Genomic DNA, 16,402 nt, shown 5'->3' on the forward strand with positions numbered 1-16,402 from the left:
ACATATAGAAGAACTGGTACCTTAAAATATTGCTGATCTTAAATTTCTCGCAAGAATGTCAGAAAATAATAAGAGAAAAAAAATCAATAATGGGGTGAGGAAACAAATTTACAATAATCAAGAAAGTCTAAAGCTGCTCAAACATTTTTCTTCTTAGACTTGGAAGAAGATATGAAAGTTGTCCTCAGCAAGAGATTCCAGAAATAGTTTGTCTAGTGTCAGCATTTTAATTTTGTGTTACATATATACATACATACACATAGACATATGTGTGTGTATAAATAGGCCTTTTTTTTTATTTTTCAAATATAAAACTATTTTAAGATTAAAAATAATTCCACAGCTGTGGAATGCATGGATTTAAAAAGGCTGACTCCTTTGTCCAGCTTCTCACATGACTCACTGCAGAGGAATGCTTTCTTCTAAAGGGTGTTCTTAGGGAGTGTAAAAAGAGAATAATTATGTCTTGATTCCTTTATAAGCTGTCCAGAGATTTAAGATAAGTATTACTATTACCAAAAAATAAAAAGGGACAGGGCAGTACATCCTGGCAGAACCTGGAGTCTTTCTACCTAGGACACCGTCTGTGTGTGCATGCGTGCATTTTCTTGGCTGCTATTACCTACTTATAGCATTGCTGGCAGTCAGCTGTGGGATCCTGCCCTGTGAGCATGGATCAAAGGATAAAGTGACTCTTAACTCCTCACAAAGCATTCAAGCTGGTATAGTTCAACGCCTGAAAGTATGCCTTATGTATGATCCAATTATTTGCATTAAAAACAAATTGAAAACATGAGCCAGCTAAATTAAGAAATATCTAAAATTAAAGGAAGCATATTTAAGATGTGAGCACCTGCAAAAAATGATTTCAGCCTCTTTCAACCAGCTCACTGCAATTCGTTCCCCACAGGTGCTCAACAAATCTTTCTTCCCTGTTGACAGCCACGCACGTTGTCTTACATACAATTCTGTCCCATTCACTCTAACCTGAAACATTCTCTCCACAGTGAATGCAATGTTAGATTTTCTATAGATTTCATAGTTTTCAATTTTCTTGCATAAGTCCTCCGTAATCTCGCTCTCTCCTTGCTTATTATATTTCAATACTTGCCACCTGTAACTCAATTTCCCTTTCTTCAAAAATTGCTGATGCCTTCCAAAATGCCAGCATCTCTGCAACTGCTTGAAATTTCAACTCAATCTTTGTGGCATTTGTAGCTCACAATTCTGTCTTCGAAATGATGCCAAACTTCAGCCAAAATGTATTGCTTGCTGCTCCTGCCACTTTTACCTTTTTTTTTTTTTTTTTTCCCTTCATGCTTGCCCCTCCCCATATTTAGGGGGATTTATATAGTAGTGTGAGGAAACAGAATTGAGGGGGGAACAAATTACCCTGTCTGCAGTTCAAGGTGTGAAACACATGCTACACAGAAGAAAAGAATATCTTTAAGTGCACACATCTTTTTAATGATGCATTCGCTGCTATAGCAGTAATAATGGTGGAATTTTAAGAAGTGCAGTGAATGATGAGATACACCAGGGAAGAGAAATCTTGCCAACCACGTGCCATATTTTAACATCTGTACTGTTATATTAACTTCTTTACAAGAAGACTCATGGGTTGATCCACACAGATGTACTGATATTGCCCTTCCTATTTTCTTTGGTCGTGTTCAAAGAACAGCTATAGAACAGAGCTTTGCGAACAAAGGAGTTTTGCTTCCAGGAAACCCTCACTGGCTGCTTCGACCTGGAATAATGGTCCTTTCCCTGGTCAGCTTTAATTAAAAGCTTCTCCAGGCACAAAAGAGAGGTCAGGATTTACTTAAGAAAGCAAAAACATTCATCTGAAAGGGACTGGAGAACGAAAAATGTATTAAGAAGTTTGACACAGAACATGAAATAGATTTTCTTCACTCTTTTCATTGCCCCTCATTCTCCTTAAAGTGTATTATAGAAGTTTTGTCCAGAGTATTTTTCATAAATTTCTTTAGAATATTATTTCACTGATGTCTGACCTGCCAGACTGCTCTAATATAAAGCCAAATTATTTTCATTTTTACTGATTTTGAAAGGGTTTTTTTTTTAGTAATACTTTAGAGAGAATAATTTAAAAAACCTCAAAATAATTAAGTTTTCAGTGATTGCTGTATCACAGCATTGTATAGGTTGGAGGGGATCTCTGGAAGCCATGAGGCCCCAGCCCTGCCCCAGCAAGGCCACTCAAAGCACGGCCCAGGGCCACGTCCCAACAGCTTCCTGGAGGTCCCCAAGGAGACCCCAGCACCCTGTGGTACCCGGGCCAGGCTCTGGCACCCACACAGCACAGAAGTGCTTCCTGGGGGCCAGAGGGAGCCTCCCAGGCTCCCATTTGTGCTCAAGGCCCTGCTCCTGGCGCTGGGCGCTCCTGAGCTCGGCCCTGTCCTTGTGGGAGGCCCTCCAGAGCCAAGGCACCTCCTGTCCAGGCCTAGCAGCCCCGGCTCCTGCAGCCTCTCCCTTCAGCTGAAGGCTCCAGGCCCTGCTTGATGGCCCTGTGCTGGGCTTGCTCCAGTACGTCCACGTCTCTCTCAAAACATGAAGAGATCTGATATTCCCCGTCCCTGGGTGGGCTCGAACCACCAGCCTTTCGGTTAACAGCCGAACGCGCTAACCGATTGCGCCACAGAGACAGCTGTTTTTTCTGCCTTTGATCAAAATAAATAATGAACAAGTTATCTACATGTATATTACATATTCAGGGCTCTTTGGACTGATTTTTGGACATTATACCAGCTCCCTTCTGACCAACGCTGCCTGAATCACACAATGACTCCGTGACTCTGCAATACCACACAATGTGATGAAAGAATAATACCAATAAATTTATATATACTCACTTAAAAAATGAAGTATCTCCAGGTTTTCCTTTCTTGACTTTCAGGAATTGTGACCTAGTAACACCTTGACATAACTGATAAGAAGTTTATCAGCATGAAGTTTGGCTAGCAAAGTTAATTTATTTTTCAGTGATTGTATATCATCAGTATCATTCAGTGAACAAGGACTGAGAGTTAACTTTCCCACTGCATATTTCAGAAACATGCATATAGAGAAACTGTATATATATTTATATATATTTATAAGAATCAGCTTAAATGTAAGAAGCTCAAGAAAAGAACTGAAAACCAGCTTCTCCCCCCCCACAGCTTAGATGTTTACTCCACTAGAGACAGAAGTCTCTGGGATATTAGTTTTTATTCATGGGATCAGTAAAGAAACTTTGTGGAGGATAAAGATGCAGATCAATGAAACCATGGATTTAGAAAAGAAAATTAAACAATTTGAGAAGGATTACCACAATGGACCAGCTAATGGAGGCCTAACACAGCTCTAAAAAATAAAAATGTGCCTGATTTACATTTATATTGTTGTGCTTTTTTTTTGCAATTGTTTTTGTATTCATCCTCAATTATTCCAAAAGGCTGTGTTTTATTACTCTAAATAGAGAAATAATAAGATACGGAGACTACTCTATATTTAAAAAATGAAGAGAAAGATGCAGACTCTGACAACACTGTCGGTTTGCTTAGAGATCTGAGGAAATAAATAAAATTTTAAAACTGAAAACAATCTCTGAAAGCTTTGCTGCATCTCTGAATATTTGTACAGTTCAGGATCTCAGGAAAACAAAACTGAATTCAAACAGAGCAGGGAAAAAACATGGTTTTCATCTCAAATAAATGCACTCTCCTGGTCCCCTGGGGATGGCCACTGCTTTGCCGGCAGAGACGTGGCAGTGTGACACCACTGTCCCCATGTGACGCTGGGGTCTGGGCTGTACCGCAGGCTGTACCGAGGTCCCGTACAGGAGAGCGCTCGTGGGAAGCGGTGCCGAGCCATCAGCTGCCAGCAGACAGCCTTCCCCTGGTCAGGGCACAGTTTCGGTGTGACAGCATTCATAAGGAAATCACGTACACAGCCACTTTCCTTAACGAAGCGACTGAGACCCAGCTCTTTAAATCCTGCCACGATCCAAAGAAAAAAAAAGTTGTGATTTTTTTTTTTATTTTTATTTTTTTTTTAGCAACAACTCCAGTGCCCTCGGTACAGGGGCAGGAGGCACGAGGCTACCTTGAGCCTGTTTATAGGCTGCAACCCACCCTGCAGTTGGTAGAGCGGACAAGAGAAATACTCACAGGTTCTCTCTGAAAATTGCTTAAGCGTATAGCCAGGAACTGTTCCTAATTGCCCTCCTCACCCTCAGCACCCAGCCCCTCCACCTTGCCTGTCACCAGCAGCCACCCTGCCCTGCCTTCGGGTAAGGGTGACTGTGCTGGCAGCCCTCCGATGCCTGCACACAGACAGTGCCTGTGGGCATGAAACGGGGATGAGGCCAAGCCTGCCTCATAGGAGGGACTAGCAGCTCTCTCACAGGATCCTGATTTGCGGGTACCCAAGCTAATGTGCTTAACAATGATACCTCCCTCAGCTGCCTCACCCTCCGCCATGGTATGAGCAAAGAGCAGACCCCAGCTCGTCAAACACAGCCACTACTGGCCTACTGCAGAGCTCTTCACACAGGAGAGGAGGGCTTGCAGGTTTGCTCTGTTTTCCTCCTCAGCGTATCTCAATCTAAATGCAAATTTGTTCCCCTTCCTATCTTCGGCAAGAATATCTTCATAAGCAATATTTTATTGTTGAGGAAAAATTTCCTTCGGTTTTCTGGAAAGAGATCTCAAAACTTTAAGTTATACACTCTTGATTTTCATTTTTTCCATAGTCCTATCAATGTCAAATAAGGTTCCTTGTAAAACGATGAGGCAGCCCCATCTCCCCCAGCCCAGCTGCAGCCTGCCGTTCCTCCTGTCAGTCTGCTGCTGAGCGCCTTGCGCAGCCGCCACCAGCTTCCATCTCAATACTGAAGGCATTGCTAAGTACAGCATGGTTTGAAAAAAGCCTCACGAGTTTATGCCTTGAAAACAAGCCATGAAATCTTAAATTCAAAGGATTATGCGTTTACCTACATGATGGAAAAATAAGCTTTTGAACCATGTTTTCTTCAGTCACTTGTATGGTCTTTGCTGGTGTCAACTCCAAACCGTCACAAATACATTAAAAAAACCTTCTTACTTCCAACATTAGGTGCTCAAAGCTGGAATTTACTAGACTACTTTGATATACATACATGTAAAATAAGTTGGTAGAACGGGCTCCAAATATTTAGTAGAAGCATTTTAATGCCAAAGCACGACAAAATATACACAGGCCTAAACCCTTTGAGAAGAAAATATTTACATCTATGAGGGCTTTATGACCTAGCTATTCATCTACATAATAACTTTTGTTTATTTAAAAAAAATCCACTGAAGTAAGGCAATAGCTCCATGCTGAAAACCAAATTTTGTTATTTTGCCACTAAAAAGGCTAAAAAAAGATGTGCTTACAGGGAGGTGGGAAGCAATGTGGCCCATCATCTCCTCACATGGTTACATGTGAGTTATACATAGGTTTAGAAATAAAGGAAAAAAAAAACAGGCATTTTAGCTAGCCTAACTAGTACCAACACTTAGCCGCACCCTTTTGTGGAATTAAATTAGGCTCTCCAATGTGGTTTTGTACTTCAGTGACTTCAGTTTATTTTACTACCTCAGATTAGCAAAGCTTTCACTGCATTTTGTTCCTTTCATGCCAAAATATGTCACGTCTTCAAAATCCATCCCTGGTTTGAAGAGGTGCTGCTCACACAGGCACGGAGATGGCGCTAGTTCTTGTAGATGTGCAGAGGCTGCGGTGAGGCACAACGTGTTGTCAGCCTGCACACTTAGTTTACAAGCCGCTGTACGAGCAATAACATTTACCTCTGCATGAAGTGAGATAAAGTTACAAACCTGCACAGGTTGAAAGAAAGATGAAATAACCTGTCTACACACCAACCTGAATTTCAAGGAGCAACATGAAGGAACATGAAGAGCTCCCTTACTTCTCCTCCTTGCTCCAGACTAAGGGAAGGTGTTTGAAAGAGATGAAATCCAGTTCCTGTAGCTGGAAAACATGATTTGTGTCCTATTCATCTGGATTTATAGCAGATCAATTATATGTCATTAGAATTTTAAAATAAACAAGTTTTCCGATATCTAGAATATTATTTCTAAATTAACAAAAGAGGCTTCCATTATTTTTCACGGACATCAGAGAAGCTGGATTTTTATTTATTTATTTTAAAAGTAAGAATGTGCATTGCTTTAGTTGCTTGGAATATTATTCCACAAAAGTTTCTCCATAACAATATCTTATTGTCTTGAAAGGGGAATATTTCATATGATTAAGTTTTGAAAGCAAAGTTTTCCAAATCCCATGAAAACAGAACACACAGTATCAGCTCTCTGTACAATTCCATTCTATAACATAGCAAAAGGGAATTCCAGAAACAATAATGCACATTTCTGAAATGAAATTATCCTCTTCAACCTTGCAGTTCCTCAGTAAGATGTTTGTCAGCTTAACTAAGACCAGGTTTCTGAGTCACCAAAATCTCCTAACATCATGCGTGTTCCAGAAAGACACATTTTACAACAAAAATGTGCTTTATCCAGGGAAACAAAGTTTAACTTGCAGCCTTCTGACTACATGAGGTGTCCTAATCTTAAAATACACTAACTCACAGCAATGTATGCATGATCTACTTTCATGTCCCAGTACAGATTCCCCCCCTACATTGCGATTATATTCTTTTGTTATATTGAATCAGGCCCTGTTTAGAAAACAATGCATTCATGAAGTCTTGATCACAACTTTCTACCCAGAAACAAATCAAAGATAATTTGGAGCCATTGTCACGCATTTTATCTTTTCCTAGCCCCTGATGATTTACAAATTTTATCATCAGATCGCTCCAGGTAATGAGAGCCTAAAAGGAAAGGCTTTTGGTGACACAGATGAAAAATCTGTCTAGGTTTTGGTGACGCAGATGACATTTGTAATGGAAGCATGTCAACAGCCAAATATTGAATATAAACTATAGCATTTTCTGTATTCATATTGAAGAAGAATATTTCGTAACAAAGTGGAAATTTATAGTGTGAGGTGTTTTGTGTTTTCCTATTAACAATGTCTTTATTGTCTACACAAAAAAATATTTTAAAGTGTGCTTCTGCTGACAATACACGTTCTAATCCCCTCCCCCCCAAAAAAAATTATAAATATATATATATATTCTTCCATGTTTAGTAATGAGTTTAAGAAACAGATTTTGGTCTGCCATTAGACAGCACATTCTGGGAATGGCCTTCCAGCTCGCTCCAGGCATCAGACCAGCGCAGCTGTATCTCAATTCCATCCTGATGGCTTGGGCACATATAATATATTGAGAAGGGACTTCATCTCTTTATATCAGAATTTTGACATAAAACCCTGTCATCCTCATTCAAGTCTCAATTTCCCCTTTTGCTCTGCTAAACTTCTGAGTATATCAGAAGCATATATTAGACTTTACTTAAATGTGATTAAAAGAAATTGGTTAGAAAAGTTAGTGAACACAGTTAATGTAAGGCTGTGATACCAACATCACGACAGATCTGCAATCACAGCCCAAACATGTTGATTTTGGAAAGTAACAGTAAATCTAATTTATTTTTTTTTTTTGCCTCCACCTGCAAGATGCAGCATCTTCAAGTCACCAAACTGAGCTGAATAAAGTCATGCTGAATTTATTTTTAGTATATGACTAATTGATGCTATTATTGTTTCAGCTGCACCACTGTTCTCAGTGCTGCACCCAGTGGGAGAGGTGGGTTTTGTCTCTGAGAACAGATGCTAAAGATGATGCACAAAAATCCAGTCAACACCTACATGTTCAGCAGTGGTTTTAAATAAAGGCTTCTTATTAACTATACCTCAATGCAAGCCCACAGCCTTGCTGGTTGTTTGAACGAGTCATAACAGGGTTGTAGAAGCAAACCTCAGGTACACCAAACTACTTTTCTCAAAGGTGTCCCATGTGCCACTGCAGCTCTTACCCGTCCATAGCTTTTGCCACCAGACCGTGGAAGCTACACTTGTGGAAGTGCCTGTCTTCTGATGCTGAAGGTAACGTCAGGTTTCTGCAATGTTTATAAAGTCAACTAACAACTCTTCTACAGGCCAGGATTTTCTATTTAAGTTTCATCAGTTGGTTTAATTTTAGATTTGTGGTGACAGAAAGTGAGCAAAATGTGTGTTTTTTACCAAGCCCTAACTAAAGGTTAAAGCTTGGTCAAAGCTGAGACTTGCAGACACGTCAGTATTTTCTAATGTACGCAGGCAGGAAAGATAGCAAACCTCTCCTTATGACATTTCTCTACCACAGAACTCAACTCAAGATTTAAGGCGAATCTAACAGGATTCTGACCAGTCATACCTATTCGTAGTTTTATTACAGCCCCACATCTGTGTTTTTTATAGCAGCCATGCAATTACTAAACTGTGATAATGACCACTTGTTATTTATTTTGAAAAAAGTTTGAACAGTGCGCTCTGCCAGGAGCTGGACAAAGGGGTAGGAAAACACTGCAGCAACAAGGAGATTTTGCAATGTAATTACCACTGTTAGAACACTTCATGCACAGTATTGTTCACAAATTAGCTTGATAGTCCAAACTTTTAATGACCTTTTACCTTGCGTGGGAATAATTTCTGCAGCAGTCCTTCTTAGTTTCCATAATTAAAGTCACTTAAAAGTTTTAACTAGAAAGCACGCTCACGGCACACAAGCTGATAAAGGGAAATGTAGCTTCAAGAGCTATTTTTTCCCCCTGTGCAGAGCTCCCACTGTGTCAGAAAATTACAGAATGTCCATCTTTCAATTTGGCTCAGCAACAAAGGATTTCCACCTACTCACTCCATGCTTTTCATATTTTTATTTTTAAGGCTGGATGTTTTAATGGGAAAAAAAATTAAACACACTGCTAAGCAATAAGTGCCAGTATTAGATGGGAAGGGAGAATTGTAAGAATGTTTGGGGTACAAAGAAACCAAGAAACCGTATGGGGCCAATCCCATAGCTGAAGTGCTGAAACATCTTTGTGCCCCAACATTTCCCCCCATCTCAAGTGTTACGCTTCTCTAATTAGTTTTCAAGGATTTTATATTTGATACGCATATTTTTTAATATGATTGATTGCTTTTCATATGAAGATCCACGTGCAATTTTAAAAACTTTCTTTCAGATATGCCAATGAAAGTGTGTAAAGGGACAGATTTCAAGAGATATTGAAGCAATGAAATAAAGTCATAAAGTTGCACATCATAATTATCTTTACAGAAGTGCCCTGAAGAAGTACATTTCAGGTTGTATATGAGGCCCACTCTGTAGACACTGACTGACCTCACAGACTGATTTGGGGCGGAAGGGACCTCAAAGCTCCTCCAGCCCCCCCTGCCATGGGCAGGGCTGCCTGCCCCCAAGCCCAGGCTGCCCAAATACCACCCAGCCGGGCCTTGGGCACTGCCAGGGATGGGGCAGCCTGGGCCAGGGCCTCACTCCTTCATAGTGAAGAATTTCTACCTAATGTCTGAGCTAAACCTACATCCGCTGACAAAGAGGCCCTCCCGGGCCTTCCTGCAGGCCTCTTCAGGCGCTGGCAGGCTGCTGTGCGGTCCTCCCAGGGCCTTCCCTTCTCCAGGCCAAACACCCCCAGCTCTCTCAGCCTGTTTTCATAGGAGAGATGTTCCAGCCTTACTTCCAAATCATATAAACCAATTCAAACTGGAAACAATGCTGAAAGGAAATATTTTTAGGCCGGTAATTAAGTTTAGTGCATATGGAAAGCATCTATACTGAAAAGGAATTTTAGCACTTGGTAGGGCAATCGAAACATATGAATGCAAACTCACCAAAAACATTTCACCAAAACCAGTATAGTGGAAGGTCAGACTGACTCTTGTGATCTACCTAAAACGTGTGGAGAGTTACAGTTCCAAAGGACAGCAGAAGGTGAATCTGCTCTTACTTTTTTGGCTCTTAAATGCCTGTCTATGAATATTCCTTTCCTGTTTCAGTATTATAAAAGAGAAAAGCTACCAGGAATATTGTTTTTAATCCAAATATTGTATTGTAAATCAAGTGACTTTCATATATACAGTACAAGAAAGAAAAAAAAAGTGTTTCAAAAGCCAAAGAGGCCATAAAAACTGTTCTTTACTGCATGTGTTTGACCCGCAGTTCACTGAACTGAAGTTTAATATGCTACATAAAGACATGGTGTCAGGAAGCTCCGTTTCAGAAGACAGCTGAAATATGTTTGCCCTGTTTTGTCTATGGCTTTCCAACTTCAGAAATTCTATGCTTTAAATAACAATAACATAGACTCACCATATATAGAATTAAAGATGCATTCATTTTAAGATTATTAGTTTATTAAAGCCACCAGCCTCTCACTGATAAATAAAAAGTATAACCAAGAGGCAAACACACAACGACAGATTGTTTACCACTGTGTGGCACATTTTTTGCAGTTGGTGGAAGCTATTCACTTGGTTAATGATATTGTTTCCTTGGTCTGAGACGATAGCCTATATTAACAAGTATCAAGCAAGAGGGTATTTGGGTACTAAACTCAGAATTTTGCTCATTTCACATTTGACTTGAAAAACTCTAAACTCAAACTGCCATCAAAAAATTACATGTGGGATTCTTACAATCCCACTCATACACTCCTAGCAAGGGATGAGATTACACCAGCATCTGTTTTGGGCAAGGCTATCGTAAATACTGGTTTCTGGTAAAGGAAAAGTTCACTTTCATGAAGATATGAAAACATGTTTTCCAAATTTGTTCATTTTAGCAAAAGTAAAACCTTTAACTATTTCCTCAATAATTGTGGAAAGAAAAAAAAAACAGACTGCAAAATAACAGCTTGCAGTACTCACAAGGTTGTGAACTGTTCTCTCCAGTTTCAAATACCTCGTATTTCTACTTGAGATATTCAGTGTTGTACAATTAAATATCCACAGAGCTTTTTTTCGTATTTAAACGTAACAGCAGACTGAAAGACGTGTCACGGCTTTAAATTTGAATGCATCAACAACCAGCAAAAGTTACCATACCAATTCATCCACTATCCTCTAAATCACCTCATATACAATATGTAATAGAAAACTTCTTATTTTCATGTTGTTCTAAACTTCCAAAATTTTCATGTTATGCACTAAAACTAAATCAGAAATGTAAAGTTAACCTCAGGGTATATTTACTCCAAGTTTGTATTCCAACTTCTTATTTTACTATGAGCCCTGAACATTATAAACTTTGACTTAAAAGGAGCATTGAAAACAGCAGAGACTTTCAGAAATATGAGCCTGGTCCCTCAGAAACACTGCTAATTCGCCCTTTGGGTGAAAATCAGTTCCATGTAGAAGGCCAACACACCACTTAAATCCTACTCAAACCTTGTTTGCTGAAATAAGCAGGATTTAAATGGATCACGAGTTTTCTGGTCCCGCCCCCCTTGGTGAGCACTGGAACCTGATCCTGCCAAGAAGATGCTCAGAGCAACTCCAAGGGGACATACTGACAAGTGATAAAAAAAGAAAAAAAAAAAAAGGTAACAAATGACAAATTTCCATTATTCATGTTCCCTCAGAAGGTCGCATGGACATTTTGGTGCTCAGCAAGCAATGGGCTGCCCAGTGGGGAGATTTCCCCTGGGGCTGCCAGGACAGACCCACTTCAGCCACACACTGGGAGCTCCCCACAGCCTCACAACACACGTATGCAACAACCGCGTGATCCTTCAGGCAATTCCAAATGATAGTGTCAGATTTTGTACCATTCAGCAACAGAGAATAAAGAAACATACAGAATAAAAAAAAAAAATCCATCTAAGCACAGTGATTAAACTGGGCTATGTTGGTCTATTATTTAGACTAAGGAAAAAGGTACAAAACTAGAATACTAATCCCACCTCAAACTGTTTCTAATCACTGACTTAAATCTCACATGCATTTACTCTGAGTACCTAAGAAGATTTCAGTTCATATAATAAATAAAGAATGAAACAAGATTGCATCCACCATGTTGATCCATTTTGTTTCATTCCTCTTTTACCATGGTAACGCTTCAGCCAGTTTTACTTTTATGAATACAAAGATAAAATAATCCACGCAGAGGTATAAGCCTGATATGCTGGTTTTAGAGTTCACACAGAAATACAAGTATCATTTTTAAATAGGAGTTACATGCTGTTTTCTTCTGAGGCAATAGAAAGCTACTTAAGTCCCAAGCAATAACACCAGTTTTCTGAACTTAGAAATAGATATCAAGCTTTATGTCACAGTAGAAATACACAACTGAGTTGGAAATATATAAAACATTTCCTAATTTTTTTTTAATAATAAAATTATGTGGTAGATAAACTGAAGCAAGCTACAGCAACAACTGGTAAAACCCGAAAATGATGTTTGGATGTTAGTGATCGATCACACATACTGATTAAACTGGAAAGGGTTAATTGCCTGTTTTACATAACATTTTCATCTATGAAAATACAGAAAAAAAAACCACAATGCACTTGTCATAGCTACAGAAAACCTATTTTAGGGCTTCTGTTTAAATGATGGGATCCTGTAAAAAAACATTCTAAGGTTTACTTATCAAGATGGAGACAACATCGTCTCTTGCATATCCTGCAGCTGAAAGACAAACTTGCCAGTAAGATTTGACTTCCTTAGGCTTGCCATCTCCATTTAAAAAGTTCCTTTGTCACCACGTTTAAAAATTGTTTGGATGACAGAATAGGTATTTGCACAGACTTTTGGTATGAGCTATCACATAAGTCAATGTCTAAGGGAAGGAAACAAGAGAACATCAATATTTATAGTTCTTGAAAGGCCACTGACAGGTTTTTATTTCTTTAAACATGAAAAAAATGCAACAATTTGATGCATGTTAGAGAAAATGAGCCATAGAGAAAAGCAATAAAAAACTTAGCGCTTAGAGAGATTAATTGTCAAAGCCAGAAAATGAAGTAGCTAGAACATGGAGCTAACCTGGTGGCAAATCTCTCTGAGATTATAAAAGAGGCCAGTGGACAGATGGATTGGGCAATCATTTGATATGAATCAGTTTATAACAAAGATAAAACAGAAAAGGAGAAAGGGAAAGAGATGTTTCATGTCTGGGGGAAAAAAAAAAAAGGTTCAGGAACAGGGAGTTTCCAACTTTGCTAAACCAACTGCTATTGAATTAATACAAGAGGGCCACGGCTGAACTGGCAGGACAAATGACAGAAATGAAAGGGGAATGAAAAACAAGAATGGGAAATAAAGAAGTGGTAGGCTTTATTCTGAGACAAACAAAACTGATAGGGCTTCCCTGAAATTAATAGCAGCCAGGACGTACTACAGATTTGCCATATGTTGTGTAAGAGAACTAGGGGTGCAGCTGCAGTTCACTCAAATCACTGTCGCTTTACGCTGCTTTGTATCAGCTGGGAATCTGGGACTGTGAAGCGTCCTTTACAAATAAACCACTCCAAACCCCCCAAATCCTTTGGAACTTTCTATAACCTGGTCTGCATGCCTGCTTTGCAACTGTAGTTTTGTAATACCCACAGAGTGTGTCCAAATTTTCATAATATTATTGGATTGAACTAAATACCATAGTTTTACACCAGCTAACTGACCATGGCTGTATTTAATAGCTTTTTCTCACATATGGGAACCAAATCAATTCAAGAAACCTGCTGCAGTTTTCATTGTCTCTTATTTAATGAGATTTGGAAGCAAAAATTAGGATGTTAGTCACACGAAAATACGTTAATATTGGACAATTCAAGCACTCAAACAAGTTTAGCATTACCATCGCCGCGCCAATGAAACCATTTATTCCATGAGTGACAGTACAGTTACAACTTCAGAAAACCGACCTGAATCAGAAAATATAAGCAGCACATGGTGAAAAGTTCTGCATCACGATCATCCCATTGCAATGGGATACAGGACGGCTGGGCACACAGCTGTGCCTCTGAGCCCAGTAAGCCCTATTACGCAGCATAATTTGTATTTTGCACCAAATTGGTTACTGTATGCTCTGCGCACAAACACTTGAAATGCTTCCTTTATTACTGCAATCAGCTTCATCATAATTCTTACACAAACGCCAAGGTGGTTGTCTGACTTTAAAACTTGTCTCTTAGACTTTATGTATGAAAAAATATAGTTATTTAAGGAAATACTTTGCTAGCAGTTACTGAGTGGTCCAGTATACAAACATCTATACATACCTACCTATGTTTATTTCTCTCTATATTAGCAAGCTTCTTGCCTGATACTTAAAAATAAATAATAAAAACACGTGGGCTGTAACCACTCTCTGAGGTTGCAGTATTTAATTGTTAGGAAGCTTGTTTATAAAGCTGTGATCCAGATGGGCCATTAGTGTCTCTGAAATAGATATAGAGCTGAGACAGTAATAAGGTTTTATCAAAATCTCCCTGTAACTTAGTAACCTTATTTTCTTCCACTGACTACTTTTCACAAGGGAGTATGTTTATCTTAAACTGTTGGTCCATTGCTGAAATAGTTCTTTTTCCCCCGTTTTTATTAGAGAGATCATCTGGAAAAAACATAGGAATTTGCTTAGGATTTCGTGGATGGGTTGTGAGCATCACTAGCTGTTACCCAGACTACCTTGTGTAACAGAACCACCTCATGTTGGAAAACTGAGCTGTGAATTCTTTAGAACAGCTACAACTGGGCCAGGCCTTCTCATGGCTTAAATGATCATTTCCAAAGACTTCAGAGTTTTTTAATACATAATTATATATACATGCATAACATACAACCTATTTTTTAATATATAAAAATAAATTGTGTATTATGTGTGTACACACACGCATTATAATCCTGTTTTTAACAGTTGAACTCAATGAAAAAGAACCCGAATAAAATCAAGCAAATGGAGTACAAGACAGAAGCTAGTTAAGTTTCTCACTGAGATGACTTTTCCAGCAAGTGATAGACTAAGTAACATGAAGGCAAGCCACTATCCTTGACGTTAACATTATCTTAAGTATCTGCCAGACTTGAAAACTAAAAGGTGTTACAAGAACTCTTGACAAACTACTTGCCAGGAGAAATGAGTTCATGAATATTAGCAGGAATGGCCTGAAAACTTGGAAACATTCATGATTTGTCTGTCTCTTCCCTAATCAAAGTCTGTCATTTACTGCCATTTTATGGCTCGCTACAGGTTTGGAACTAAGTGCTTTAATGTTGCGTATTGATGTTTTCATAAACAAGCAGATAAGGCTAGTGTTCGCTATACATCTGAAAAATTGTGGTACATTTTATGCATTTCAGTTCCTATGTGGCATTTGACTCTGAAGCTCATCCCACTGGACAATTCCAGGGGCATAACCACGTTAGAATTCAGGCCTTTATAAGCATGCACAGTATCAATCAGTAGTTAATGCATTCACCTTTTAATCATATTTATAAAACCATTTCCTGACTTTTACTCACTGGAGACTAGTGCGAAAAACACTAAAACCATCTGTCTACTTTTAGTGCTCTTAACCTCAGCACAAAGAGTCTCTGCCATATCATCTAAATACATACATCATTTCTCTGCAAGCCTCCATAATCCCTTACCAATAGTACTCCCATGTCTCTTCGTTCATTTTATATGTCCTTTCAGTAAACTCTTGATGTTTTAAATCCCCAATCACTTTTCTCATTCAGCCACATCTCACTTATTCCAATAATTTCATACTTATGCTAAAACATTTGTAACTCTTATTCAGCAATCTTATTATATAAGATATGCAGCTTTTCTCTCTTAGCTCTCCTCTGATTTACATTCTTACTAGAAGTCTCTTCTACTGAACATTGTTAACCAGTGGATAAATTACCTTGGGATTTAGACGGTACTATCTAAATCTCTCTTCTCCTTCATTACTTCAGCTAATAAAATATGGATAGTACTTTTCCAGTTTAGAATTCAGCTGATTTTCTCCCAAGCTTGTGAAAGATGGCCCCTCCTCAAATACTGTTGTGCTGTGTTTTGTTACCTGAAAACGTCTTCCTGACCCAGCTTAATGAAGACAAAGGCAACCCCGCACAACTGCACTCTCCTTTGAGACATCAGGCTATTCAAGCATCCAGATTTAGACACCCAGACATGGAAATTCCAGCTGAAAGTTTCCTGTCTTGTGTCAAGAAGAATAAAGAAAGAAAAGTGCAGTAGAAAGACTCTTGGTGGCAGTTTTCTCTGTATCTACTACAAGTATAAATCACACCAAGCCTCTAAGAGGTTCCCATTTGTACTCCCTAAAAACATTGCTAAACACATCTTGCTTACACAACCATTTCTCCCAACAACGCAATGCTTACCAGATTTAATAAGCACCTTATTTTAAAACTGACTACCTTGCAATTTAATAATGAA

The sequence above is a fragment of the Anser anser genome (genome assembly GCF_964211835.1).
Source record: "Anser anser genome assembly, chromosome: 9".
NCBI lineage: Eukaryota > Metazoa > Chordata > Aves > Anseriformes > Anatidae > Anser > Anser anser.